At 35.8% G+C, this 15,045-nt stretch overlaps 1 long non-coding RNA gene across 2 annotated transcripts; it reads left to right on the top strand.

Moving 5' to 3' along the window:
* Nucleotides 1-1,928: 1,928 nt before the first annotated feature.
* Nucleotides 1,929-4,970, top strand: LOC133804962 (uncharacterized). 2 transcript variants are annotated; one of them, XR_009878724.1, is made up of 4 exons: nt 1,929-2,090; nt 2,173-2,251; nt 3,683-3,748; nt 4,810-4,970. It is a non-coding gene; the product is annotated as an uncharacterized LOC133804962 (long non-coding RNA). The 2 variants fall into 2 exon arrangements; XR_009878723.1 differs by lacking the exon at nt 3,683-3,748.
* Nucleotides 4,971-15,045: the final 10,075 nt, after the last annotated feature.

Genomic DNA, 15,045 nt, shown 5'->3' with positions numbered 1-15,045 from the left:
CTGGAATGAAAAAGGAGACGGCAGAATATGTGGCACACTGCTTGACTTGTCAGCAGACAAAGGCCGAGCATCAACGACCAGCCGGATTGTTACAACCCTTAGAAATTCCGGAATGGAAGTGGAAGATGGTCACTATGGACTTTGTCACAGGTCTACCAACCACTCCCAAGGGGCACGATGCCATCTGGGTTATCGTGGATAGGCTAACTAAGTCCGCTCATTTCTTGCCGATCAAGGTAACTTATGGCGCACATAAGTTAGCGGATATTTACATTGCAGAAATAATGAGACTGCATTGTGTACCCAACTCCATCGTATCAGATCGCGATGGGCGTTTTACCTCAACATTCTGGAATAGAATCCAAACGAGGTTGGGTACTAAACTGAAGTTTAGCACTTCTTTCCACCCGCAAACAGACGGTCAAAGTGAACGAACAATTCAGACACTGGAAGATATGCTAAGAGCCTGCGTGCTCGACTTTCAAGGGTCATGGAATGAGAAGCTTCCACTAATAGAGTTCGCTTACAATAATAGCTATCATGATTCCATCAAGATGGCTCCGTATGAGGCGTTGTATGGAAGGAAATGTCGATCACCGATTCATTGGCACGAGACTGGTGAAAGAAAGTATCTCGGATCGGATGAGGTTGATCAGATTACAGAGGACATCCGACGGATAAGGCAACGCTTGCAAACTTCGGTTGATCGACAACGCAAATATGCTGATAGACGCAGGAGACCCCTGGTGTTTGAGGTTGGCGATAATGTGCTGCTGAAGGTAGCTCCCCTACGAGGGGCTATGCAATTCGGGAAGAAAGGAAAGCTTAGCCCAAGGTTCGTTGGACCTTTCGAAATCATAGAGAGGATCGGGGAAGTAGCTTATCGTTTAGCACTTCCGCCCGCCCTGTCTAAGGTGCATGCCGTGTTTCATGTATCCTTATTGAGAAAATACATGCGTGATCCCTCGCATGTAATCAGCTATGAGCAGCTGAGCGTGGATCCTCAGCTCGTCTATGAGGAAAAACCGGTTATGATACTAGACCGAAAGGAAAAAGTGTTGAGGAACAAGACGGTGCCATTGGTAAAGGTGCAGTAGTGTAACCATGGCATTGAAGAGGCAACCTGGGAAACAGAAGACAAGATGAGGGAGCTGTATCCTCATTTGTTTTAAGTTTCGAGGACGAAACCTTTATAAATTGTAGGTATTGTAACGTCCTACATTTTCGGGTACCTTTAAACGACTCGGGTCGGTATTTTTCCCCCGGGTTAAGAATATTATTTTAAATAATATTATATTTTGTTTGTAAGTATTCCATGAGTTATTGCTAGCCAAAATATGAATTTTGTGATTTTAAAAGTCAAGATAAGACTTTCGGTCCTGGACCGACACAAAAACCCGGATCGGGTAAAAATCTCGGAAAATAAAATGAAAAATCATGCCAATTATATTTTAGGCATTAAATACATTCATAAAAGTTAAAGTTTGGTAAAAAATAATAAACCTAAAAGAAAATGGAAATTTTAGGACATTTTGTGTTAAATGCCTAATTTTACCGAAATGGGGAATTTTATTCCATGAATGGACCTTAGGTTAAATTTTATTATGTGATTAATTAAATTAAATGTGAGAGGCATTTAATTTAATTAATTAATGTTAAGTTTGGTGATTAAAACTTAATAAGAGTGAAAAAATGTGTCAAAAGTCAATTTGGACTTTTCTTCTTATAAACCTTTATTAACCTTTATAAAAAATAAAAAAAAAAAATAAAAAAATTAATGGTCACATATATGGAAAAGGGTGGCTGGCCATGTGCTATTTTAGAGTGGTGTGAACCCAATTTTATAAAATTCAAATTCCATTTAATTAAGAAGTCAAGTGGGCAAGTGGGTAGAAAATCACTCAAGTGTTTTGTGATATTTTGAAGAGTTGTGTGAGCCATTCTAACAACCAAATCCGACCACTCTCCCTCCCTCATTCACTCTCATCTGATTTTTGAAGACTCTCTCAAGTGTTCTCTCCATTTTCAACCCCAAGAACACCAAAGAAACTTGGAAGCTAAGTCTTGGTCTTGGAAGGGTTTTCCCTAAGGTAAAGTTTCATTAATCTAGACTTTTGTCAAGTTTTAATCATAGAGTTTCAAATAGCTAATTACCTATGTTGTTGGAGGAAGTTGGTTAGGGTTTTTGAAAGGTTTTGAAGGAGTCAAAGCTTATAGGAAGGTCCAAACCTTAAGCAAGAACACCAAAGAGGTAAAAAGTTTACTTTTGATGATTTTGTTGTAGGGTTTTTAGTTTTAAGCATTATTTTGTATATCTAATGCTTAGAGTTTCTTGTTGATGATGTAATAAGGTTATGGTAGTTGCTTAATAATTTTTATGATGCATGTGTATTGATTTTTGAAAATGGGAACCAAAACCCCCAAGGGTTTTGTAGGATACCCTAAAACAAAACATGTTTTGAGCTGTGACTTCCAAGGGGTCAAGCAGCCACTGTATATTGGTTTTGTAAAATTTAATTGTACTGTGATGTTGTTGAGATTGAGTACATAAAATTGAGCTTTTGAAACACAAAAAAATGTTTAGAAATGAGTAAGTTATGCTATTTCAAAGTTTAGGTAAAAAACTGTTTTTTCGTATTCTTATTTTCGGAACCAAGTTCGGACAGCCACTGTATAGGGAAAATGAACCCAGTTTTTTCTAAAATTTTGTGGACATATTTCTGGCATAACCTATTAGTCCACTGTAAAATTTGGTAAGAAAATATTGAACGGTTTGAAAGTTATAAACTGTCAAAGTTTAGAAAAAATAAGGACTTGAAAATAAGGTCATTTTTACCTCATTGTTGGAAAATGATTTCATCAATAAAAAATGCTCATTTTGGCCTAATATTTTACAAAGACCTAAATGGCATAACAAAAATGGAATTGGGAAATTTTCGTAACAATTGGGTAAGTAAATTTCAAGTTATGAACTAACGAAGTATGTAGTTAAAAATGTGAAAAATAGGTTTTTCACACTTAGTGTAAAAATGAGATTTTGGAACATAAGGTAAAAAGTAAAATTTTGTTTATTTCAAGATATAAATTGGTAAGTCTTGAAATCATATTTTCACTAAAATTACCCCTTTGAGTTTAAATGAATTATTTTTCTAGTAAGTAAAATTGATTAATTGCTTTTGGAAAAATTAATTAGTCAAGATGAGAATTTATAACGGTTTTCCTAATTAAGACAAATTAGGCAATTTTCTTAAAACGGTTTTTAGATATTAAAACCTTAAGAAAAATAAAAGGAAAATTTAAAGAGTTTATTTTCTTTAAAAATAATTAAGGAATTTATTTGTATTTTCTGGATATAATACCGGCTAAAATCTTACATATTTTAACCGACTAGTCGAAAGTGCGGGTTAATAGCGATACCTTGAAAGAATAAGATTTTTAGCGGATTGTGGGAAATACCATTGTGATACCCGAGCCTAGGTATCGAGACCTTAGGATAGGTCTCCCCGAGACTTAGGGTTTAGTCTCGAATATTTTGTATAACTTTCCTTAATAGGTTTAAAACCAAATAAGGATTGTAAATCCTTACAAATGACTTTTATTAAAATGACCAAACTGCCCAAAATAATAATAATGAATTATGAGTGCCATAATTAATCCGAGTATACTGTATGGATAACTACAGTATTTGCTAAGCGTAACTGGACTGAACGTTGGAGGGTGAAAACTTGCTGAGCGCTAAGGACTCCAAGTAAGTCAACTTATATTGTATGGCTGCAACATGAAATGATTATTGTCTTGTATGTTAGTATAGGGATACATGCATATTCATAGGCTGTCATAGAAAGTTGCTTAGAGACGTTAGTCTAGTGAGTGTTGATTTAGAAAATATGAACGGTAGAAGTCCGTCATATCCTAGACGGTTGATCCCCGTCACACTGCTTGATTTTATTTATGTCCGGTTCATTACCGAGACGAGTGGCCATGAGATGAGGATAAGCTGGTTAAACCTAGGGGCGCCAAGATAAATGGGACCTAGGGGCCCTCATGCTTACTTAATCATTGGACGGTTAGAATCCGAGCAAGTGCTCTGATAAGTTATTCCCGGATAGCAGCTGTGAATATTGGCCATTCCGTGAGAGTGCCTAGAGATACTAGGGGTTGCCAAGATAGAGTGAAGTTGAACACCCTAGGGGCAGCTGCTCACCAGCACCACTGATTAACATAGAAGTCTTCGTAAAATCGTGTAAATTGGATTACACTCTTGAATAAGTAGCGATGCCCTAGGTAACACGATAGTTACCCTTGATGAGAATATTTATTGGCTAGATCTTAGTGTGGGGACTCGGTTCTCTTTTACAGATTAGCAATTATGTTGGAGGGCGTGTTACGCATGAATTGTTGGAAATTGTCGAGCATTGGTCTCGAATTATGTTGTGATATAATATATCTGCTTGCTCTGGGATTTTCTGAGTGCAGGGATATAATTGTTGATAAGATATAGTTGTGATATAATATATCTGCTTGCTCTGGGATTTTCTGAGTGCAGGGATATAATTGTTGATAAGATATAGTTGTGATATAATATATCTGCTTGTTCTGGGATTTTTCTGAGTGCAGGATTTTTATCTAGTTACGAATTAATTTATCATTGGTTATCAGGCATGACCATAAGTTTGCCAGGACGCTTTAGCGTTCTTGAAATTGATTGTGTAGGGTCCGGATGGGTCCGAAACCCTAATTCTCTACATGCTTTGTTTGAAAGTTGATCTTACTAAGCGTTTTCGCTTACCTAGTTGTTTCATGTTGTAGGTAAGAGCAAGGGCAAGGCAGAGCAGTGAGCGCTGGAGTCTTCCTTGCAAATGTACATGTGGACCGACCTTTTGGGAAGCCTTTTTATTTTTGGAAATGTTGTGTAATTTTCCTAAACTAGGCTCTCTCTAATCTTTATAAAACATGTTTGTAACTAAATGTTAAGTATGGCCATCGACTTTTTAAAAAGTTTTTTTTTCTATGGGTTTTTGAGACATTTTGTTAAATGAAAACATTTATATTTCCGCATTATCGAGTCTTGAAAATCCGGGTCGTTACAGTGTTAGTTTTATCGACACCTCGTGCACGTTAGGAAAAACACTGGTTAATAAATTTAACATACTTCAAAATTTTAGGACCTGGTTGTGTCCAGGATATTAATTTAAAAACTTAGATTGCGTTAGTTTTAACGACACCTCGTGCTCTTTAGGAAAGACAATGGTTAATTAATTTAACTAACTTCTAAGTTTTAGGACCTGGTTGTGTCCAGAATATTAATTTAAAAACTTAGTTCGTGTTAGTTCCTTTCGACACCTATTGCTCTTTAGGAAAAACATTGGTTAATCTATTTTACTAACTTCTAAGTTTTAGGACCTAGTTATCTCCAGGATATTAATTTAAAAACTTAGTTCGTGTTAGTTTTATCGACACCTCGTGCACTTTAGGAAAAACACTGGTTAATCAATTTAACTAACTTCTAAGTTTTAGGACCTGGTTGTGTCCAGGATATTTATTTAAAAAATTAGTTCGCGTTAGTTTTAACAACACCTCGTGCTCTTTAGGAAAAACACTAATTAATCAATTTAACAAACTTCTAAGTTTTAGGACCTGGTTGTGTCCAGGATATTAATTTAAAAACTTTGTTCGTGTTAGTTTTTTTTGACACCTCGTGCACTTTAGGAAAAACAATGGTTAATCAATTTTACTAACTTCTATGTTTTAGGACCTGGTTGTGTCCAGGATATTAATTTAAAAACTTAGTTTGCGTTAGTCTTATCGACACCTCGTGCACTTTAGGAAAAACACGGGTTAATGAATTTAACTAACTTCTATGTTTTAGGGCCTGGTTTTATCCAGGATATTAATTTAAAAAATTAGTTCGCGTTAATCCTATCGACAACCCGTGCTCTTTAGGAAAAAATCAGGTTAATCAATTTAACTAACTTCTAACTTTTAGGACCTGGACGTGTCCAAGTTATTAATTTAAAAACTTAGTTCGTGTTAGTTTTATCGACACCTCGTGCACTTTAGGAAAAACACTGGTTTATAAATTTAACAAACTTCTAAGTTTTAGGACCTGGTTGTGTCCAGTATATTAATTTAAAAACTTAGTTCGCGTTAGTTTTATCGACACCTCGTGCTCTTTAGGAAAAACACTGGTTAATCAATTTAACTAACTTCTATGTTTTAGGACTTGGTTGTGTCCAGGATATTTATTTAAAAAATTAGTTCGCGTTAGTTTTAACGACACCTCGTGCTCTTTAGGAAAAACACTGGTTAATCAATTTAACAAACTTCTATGTTTTAGGACCTGGTTGTGTCCGGGATATTACTATAAAAACTAAGTACGCGGTAGTTTTATTGACACCTCGTGCTCTTTAGGACAAACACTACTTAATCAATTTATCTAAATTGTATGTTTTAGGACCTAGTAGTGTCCAGGATATTAATTTAAAAACTTAGATCACGTTAGTTTTATAGACACCTCGTGCTCTTTAGGAAAAACACTGGATAATCAATTTAACAAACTTCAAAGTTCTAGGACCTGGTTGTGTCCAGGATATTAATTTGAAAACTTAGTTCGCGTTAGTATTATCAATTTAGGACCTGGTTGTGTCCAGGATATTTATTTAAAAACTTAGTTCGAGTTAGTTTTATCGACACCTCGTGCCCTTTAAGAAATACACTGGTTAATCAATTTAACAAACTTCTAAGTATTAGGACCAGGTTGTGTCCAGGATACTACTTTAAAGACTTAGTACGCGTTAGTTTTATCGACACCTCGTGCTGTAACGCCCTGGATAGCCAAGACCGTTACACTGTGTGTTTATAAGGTGCCAGACTTGCTAATCAAGTTATTTAAGTAAAATCGTGTTACTGAAACAGTGGAGGAACTAGGGTTAAAAGTGTTTTGGTCTCAAAAGTTATATTTTCATTACTAGGCATTGTTTATTTACATGGGATCCCAAAAACGACAGTTTAAAAGCCATTTACAAAAGTTACAAAGTTTAAATACACTGACTGGCCATACTAAGGCAAAAACAAGCAGTTAGGTAGTCCTTGTCCTGGTCCACTCCTCGATCGTGGTGATCGAACAGCTAGTTATGTACATTTCACCTTGGAGCTCTCCACCTCGGGCTTGGTCCAGCCTGCCCTTGCCTTAACCTGCACCACGTAGCACCCGTGAGCCAAGGCCCAGCAAGAAAGCATGATAACATAGTAAGATCAGCAACACTTAGCAAATATTTCACAATGCTCAACCAAGAATTCAACATCTCATACATTTATCCAATCAGTAATAGCAGTTGTCATCCAGACAGTCAATCAACTATAATCATAGTGCAATATTCACGTTCATAACTAATAGATTGTCATACCCATCAAATAACATTCAGGGTTGGCGCCCTTAGTCGCACCCTCTAGTTGGCACACTGTCTTCGGCTCAATAGAGCCGCCCCCAGTGTAATACTCACTGACTCTGGCCAGCTTAACCAAGCTCATTGATAAACAAGCTGCCTCAGCTCCCAGTGGCTGAGCCGCGCCCCAGTGCGCAAATAATGATTCCGACACCCTTAGGCCGGTAATCGCATGTCCCATGGCGTAATAACACCATCTCACGACATGATAAACAAATATAGGGAACTCTTAGTCCCATCGTGTCCACATGATTATTCATATTCACATAATATTGCATACAAACATAGGGAACACTTAGTCCCAACCTAACCACATACTCAGGTGCAGCTTTCTTACCTTTCAATTTACTGGTTCCCGATGCCACGTAGCCACAAGCACGGTCCTCTACCCCGAGCCTCTCCAAAGTCCTAATCACAACACAAACATAATATTCTTTGTCATTAACCAATCCAAGACTACCTTCCCGGTACCTAACCCACACTCTCGGAACCCCCAAAACCTTAGAACAACACCCCGGAGACATCCCCCGAACCCCCGGAGCAAAGGCCAAAAATTGCAAAATATAACACCCTGAAATTTGCCTTGTGCCGCGGCACCACATTCCTTGTGCCGCGGCACCCAACACCAGAGACCCCTAGGCCGCGGCAAGCAAAAGCTGTGCCGCGGCACACCATCGCAGACCCAGATTTCTGGGTTTTCCTTCGCGTTTTTCCCGAGCCTAACTCACTCCAACTCACCCCAAACTCCATCCTAAGTCCCAAAATCAACTCTAAACCCTTAATAAACCTCACAACAACCCAAAAACATCATGCCCAAGCTCACTCACACCTTCAATCCTAAAATCCACTCTTGAATTTCACACTTAACAACTCAAACCAGAAAATTAAGAACAGCTTGAACTCAAACACAAACCACACTCCAAACTCCCTATACCTCAACAGAAACAAGCCTAATAATCACACAGAAACCTTACCTTGAGTGGTGAGTCCAACCTCCAGCTCTAAACCTCCTTCCCCCTTGATTTCCCAATTCTGAGTTCATACAAAACCAGTCACCAACTTGTTTCAATTCACACTTATCAACCAAAAATCAGACTTGAAACTTAGATATACCATAACCAAAATCTTACCTCTGAGTATTCTTGGTCTAAGCTTGCTTGACAACTTCAATCACTCCTTAATTCTCCTTCCAAGAGCTAAATTCAGCTTCTCCCTTCCATCTTAGTTTTGCTCCTCTAGGTCTCCAACATTCAGCATAAAGCCCCTTTCTCCAAGTGTTATACGTATTGTATTTTCCTTCAGCTCTTACTCATCTATTCCCTGCCAAAAGACTAATTTAACCCTCCATTTATATCCTTTACTAACTAGACCTCAAGGGCATACCTGTCCTTTCATCACCTTTGCAATTCTACCACTTTCCCATAAAACCTGTTACTCTCTATGGTTACTAACAGTTACGCAGGTTACCAAATCACCAGTTACCATTATCTAGTTTTCTAGGACCGTCCCGGCACGTGCATCACATTTGTATCACAGCACCCACACAGTACAATTCACATATCATAATTATCACATAATATAATTCACATATCATGTAGCATGCTTAAAATCATAATCATCACACATAATTCTCTTCATGCCCTCCCGGCACACTAATCAAAGCCCTTAAGCCTTATTAGTGAATTTGGGTCGTTACACGTGCTCTTTAGGAAAAACACTAGTTAATCAATTTAACTAAATTCTATGTTTTAGGACCTAGTTGTGTCCAGGATATTAATTTAAAAACTTAGTTTACGTTAGTTTTATCGACACCTCGTGCTCTTTAGGAAAAACACTGGTTAATCAATTTAACAAAATTCAAAGTTTTATGAACTGGTTGTGTCCAGGATATTAATTTAAAAACTTAGTTCGCGTTAGTATTATCGACACCTCGTGCTCTTGAGGAAAAACACTGGTTAATCAATTTAACTAACTTCTAACTATTAGGATCTGGATGTGTCCGAGATATTAATTCAAAAACTTAGTTCATGTTAGTTTTATCGACACCTCGTGCACTTTAGGAAAGACAATGGTTAATCAATTTAACTCATTACTAAGTTTTATTACCTAGTTGTGTCCAGGATTATAATTTAAAAACTTAGTTCGCGTTAGTTTTACTGAAACCTTGTGCTCGTTAGGAAAGACATTGGTTAATCAATTTAACTAACTTCTATGTTTTAGGACCTGTTTGTGTCCAGGATATTTATTTCAAAACTTAGTTCGAGTTAGTTTTATCGACACCTCGTCCCCTTTAAGAAATACACTGGTTAATCAGTTTAACAAACTTCTAAGTATTAGGACCAGGTTGTGTCCAGGATACTACTTTAAAAAATTTGAACGCGTTAGTTTTATCGACACCTCGTGCTCTTTAGGAAAAACACTAGTTAATCAATTTAACAAAATTCTATGTTTTAGGACCTAGTTGTGTCCGAGATATTAATTTAAAACTTAGTTCACGTTAGTTTTATCGACACCTCGTGCTCTTTAGGAAAAACACTGGTTAATCAATTTAACAAACTTCAAAGTTTTATGACCGGGTTGTGTCCAGGATATTAATTTAAAAACTTAGTTCGTGTTAGTTTTATCGACACCTCGTGCACTTTAGGAAAAACACTGGTTTATAAATTTAACAAACTTCTAAGTTTTAGGACCTGGTTGTGTCCAGTATATTAATTTAAAAACTTAGTTCGCGTTAGTTTTATCGACACCTCGTGCTCTTTAGGAAAAACACTGGTTAATCAATTTAACTAACTTCTATGTTTTAGGACTTGGTTGTGTCCAGGATATTTATTTAAAAAATTAGTTCGCGTTAGTTTTAACGACACCTCGTGCTCTTTAGGAAAAACACTGGTTAATCAATTTAACAAACTTCTATGTTTTAGGACCTGGTTGTGTCCGGGATATTACTATAAAAACTAAGTACGCGGTAGTTTTATTGACACCTCGTGCTCTTTAGGACAAACACTACTTAATCAATTTATCTAAATTGTATGTTTTAGGACCTAGTAGTGTCCAGGATATTAATTTAAAAACTTAGATCACGTTAGTTTTATAGACACCTCGTGCTCTTTAGGAAAAACACTGGATAATCAATTTAACAAACTTCAAAGTTCTAGGACCTGGTTGTGTCCAGGATATTAATTTGAAAACTTAGTTCGCGTTAGTATTATCGACACCTCGTGCTCTTTAGGAAAAACACTGGTTAATCAATTTAACTAACTTCTAAGTTTTAGGACCTGGTTGTGTCCAGGATATTTATTTAAAAACTTAGTTCGAGTTAGTTTTATCGACACCTCGTGCCCTTTAAGAAATACACTGGTTAATCAATTTAACAAACTTCTAAGTATTAGGACCAGGTTGTGTCCAGGATACTACTTTAAAAACTTAGTACGCGTTAGTTTTATCGACACCTCGTGCTCTTTAGGAAAAACACTAGTTAATCAATTTAACTAAATTCTATGTTTTAGGACCTAGTTGTGTCCAGGATATTAATTTAAAAACTTAGTTCACGTTAGTTTTATCGACACCTCGTGCTCTTTAGGAAAAACACTGGTTAATCAATTTAACAAAATTCAATGTTTTATGAACTGGTTGTGTCCAGGATATTAATTTAAAAACTTAGTTCGCGTTAGTATTATCGACACCTCGTGCTCTTGAGGAAAAACACTGGTTAATCAATTTAACTAACTTCTAACTATTAGGATCTGGATGTGTCCGAGATATTAATTCAAAAACTTAGTTCATGTTAGTTTTATCGACACCTCGTGCACTTTAGGAAAAACAATGGTTAATCAATTTAACTCATTACTAAGTTTTATTACCTAGTTGTGTCCAGGATTATAATTTAAAAACTTAGTTCGCGTTAGTTTTACTGAAACCTTGTGCTCGTTAGGAAAGACATTGGTTAATCAATTTAACTAACTTCTATGTTTTAGGACCTGTTTGTGTCCAGGATATTTATTTCAAAACTTAGTTCGAGTTAGTTTTATCGACACCTCGTCCCCTTTAAGAAATACACTGGTTAATCAGTTTAACAAACTTCTAAGTATTAGGACCAGGTTGTGTCCAGGATACTACTTTAAAAAATTTGAACGCGTTAGTTTTATCGACACCTCGTGCTCTTTAGGAAAAACCCTAGTTAATCAATTTAACAAAATTCTATGTTTTAGGACCTAGTTGTGTCCGAGATATTAATTTAAAACTTAGTTCACGTTAGTTTTATCGACACCTCGTGCTCTCTAGGAAAAACACTGGTTAATCAATTTAACAAACTTCAAAGTTTTATGACCGGATTGTGTCCAGGATATTAATTTAAAAACTTAGTTCATGTTAGTTTTATCGACACCTCGTGCACATTAGGAAAAACCCTGGTTAATAAACTTAACATACTTCAAAATTTTAGGACCTGGTTGTGTCCAGGATATTAATTTAAAAACTTAGATTGCGTTAGTTTTAACGACACCTCGTGCTCTTTAGGAAAGACAATGGTTAATCAATTTTACTAACTTCTATGTTTTAGGACCTGGTTGTGTCCAGAATATTAATTTAAAAACTTAGTTCGTGTTAGTTTTTTTTCGACACCTCTTGCTCTTTAGGAAAAACATTGGTTAATCTATTTTACTAACTTCTAAGTTTTAGGACCTAGTTATCTCCAGGATATTAATTTAAAATCTTAGTTCGTGTTAGTTTTATCGACACCTCGTGCACTTTAGGAAAAACACTGGTAAATCAATTTAACTAACTTCTAAGTTTTAGGACCTGGTTGTGTCCAGGATATTTATTTAAAAAATTAGTTCGCGTTAGTTTTAACAACACCTCGTGCTCTTTAGGAAAAACACTGGTTAATCAATTTAACAAACTTCTAAGTTTTAGGACCTGGTTGTGTCCAGGATATTAATTTAAAAACTTAGTTTGCGTTACTCTTATCAACACCTCGTGCACTTTAGGAAAAACACGGGTTAATGAATTTAACTAACTTCTATGTTTTAGGGCCTGTTTTTATCCAGGATATTAATCTAAAAAATTAGTTCGCGTTCATCCTATCGACAGCCTGTGCTCCTTAGGAAAAAATCAGGTTAATCAATTTAACTAACTTCTAACTTTTAGGACCTGGACGTGTCCAAGTTATTAATTTAAAAACTAAGTTCGTGTTAGTTTTATCGACACCTCGTGCACTTTAGGAAAAACACTGGTTTATAAATTTAACAAACTTCTAAGTTTTAGGACCTGGTTGTGTCCAGTATATGAATTTAAAAACTTAGTTCGCGTTAGTTTTATCGACACCTCGTGCTCTTTTGGAAAAACACTGGTTAATCAATTTAACTAACTTCTAAGTATTAGGACCTGGTTGTGTCCAGGATATTTATTTAAAAAATTAGTTCGCATTAGTTTTAACGACACCTAGTGCTCTTTAGGAAAAACACTGGTTAATCAATTTAAAAAACTTCTATGTTTTAGGACCTGGTTGTGTCCGGGATATTACTATAAAAACTAAGTACGCGGTAGTTTTATTGACACCTCGTGCTCTTTAGGACAAACACTACTTAATCAATTTAACTAAATTGTATGTTTTAGGACCTAGTAGTGTCCAGGATATTAATTTAAAAACTTAGATCACGTTAGTTTTATCGACACCTCGTGCTCTTTAGGAAAAACACTGGATAATCAATTTAACAAACTTCAAAGTTCTAGGACCTGGTTGTGTCACGGATATTAATTTGAAAACTTAGTTCGCGTTAGTATTATCGACACCTCGTGTTCTTTAGGAAAAACACTGGTTAATCAATTTAACTAACTTCTAAGTTTTAGGACCTGGTTGTGTCCAGGACATTTATTTAAAAACTTAGTTCGTGTTAGTTTTATCGACACCTCGTGCACGTTAGGAAAACCCTGGTTAATAAATTTAACATACTTCAAAATTTTAGGACCTGGTTGTGTCCAGGATATTAATTTAAAAACTTAGATTGCGTTAGTTTTAACGACACCTCGTGCTCTTTAGGAAAGACAATGGTTAATCAATTTTAGTAACTTCTATGTTTTAGGACCTGGTTGTGTCCAGAATATTAATTTAAAAACTTAGTTCGTGTTAGTTTTTTTTCGACACCTCTTGCTCTTTAGGAAAAACATTGGTTAATCTATTTTACTAACTTCTAAGTTTTAGGACCTAGTTATCTCCAGGATATTAATTTAAAATCTTAGTTCGTGTTAGTTTTATCGACACCTCGTGCACTTTAGGAAAAACACTGGTAAATCAATTTAACTAACTTCTAAGTTTTAGGACCTGGTTGTGTCCAGGATATTTATTTAAAAAATTAGTTCGCGTTAGTTTTAACAACACCTCGTGCTCTTTAGGAAAAACACTGGTTAATCAATTTAACAAACTTCTATGTTTTAGGACCTTGTTGTGTCCAGGATATTAATTTAAAAACTTAGTTTGCGTTACTCTTATCGACACCTCGTGCACTTTAGGAAAAACACGGGTTAATGAATTTAACTAACTTCTATGTTTTAGGGCCTGGTTTTATCCAGGATATTAATCTAAAAAATTAGTTCGCGTTCATCCTATCGACAACTCGTGCTCCTTAGGAAAAAATCAGGTTAATCAATTTAACTAACTTCTAACTTTTAGGACCTGGACGTGTCCAAGTTATTAATTTAAAAACTTAGTTCGTGTTAGTTTTATCGACACCTCGTGCACTTTAGGAAAAACACTGATTTATAAATTTAACAAACTTCTATGTTTTAGGACCTGGTTGTGTCCAGTATATGAATTTAAAAACTTAGTTCGCGTTAGTTTTATCGACACCTCGTGCTCTTTAGGAAATACACTGGTTAATCAATTTAACTAACTTCTAAGTATTAGGACCTGGTTGTGTCCACGATATTTATTTAAAAAATTAGTTCGCATTAGTTTTAACGACACCTAGTGCTCTTTAGGAAAAACACTGGTTAATCAATTTAACAAACTTCTATGTTTTAGGACCTGGTTGTGTCCGGGATATTACTATAAAAACTAAGTACGCGGTAGTTTTATTGACACCTCGTGCTCTTTAGGACAAACACTACTTAATCAATTTAACTAAATTGTATGTTTTAGGACCTAGTAGTGTCCAGGATATTAATTTAAAAACTTAGATCACGTTAGTTTTATCGACACCTCGTGCTCTTTAGGAAAAACACTGGATAATCAATTTAACAAACTTCAAAGTTCTAGGACCTGGTTGTGTCCAGGATATTAATTTGAAAACTTAGTTCGCGTTAGTATTATCGACACCTCGTGCTCTTTAGGAAAAACACTGGTTAATCAATTTAACTAACTTCTAAGTTTTAGGACCTGGTTGTGTCCAGGACATTTATTTAAAAACTTAGTTCGTGTTAGTTTTATCGACACCTCGTGCACGTTAGGAAAAACCCTGGTTAATAAATTTAACATACTTCAAAATTTTAGGACCTGGTTGTGTCCAGGATATTAATTTAAAAACTTAGATTGCGTTAGTTTTAACGACACCTCGTGCTCTTTAGGAAAGACAATGGTTAATCAATTTTAGTAACTTCTATGTTT

This window comes from Humulus lupulus, chromosome X, assembly GCF_963169125.1.
Source record: "Humulus lupulus chromosome X, drHumLupu1.1, whole genome shotgun sequence".
Taxonomy (NCBI): domain Eukaryota; kingdom Viridiplantae; phylum Streptophyta; class Magnoliopsida; order Rosales; family Cannabaceae; genus Humulus; species Humulus lupulus.
The sequence above is the reverse complement of the archived record's forward strand: the minus strand, read 5'-3'. Positions and strand labels throughout refer to the sequence as shown.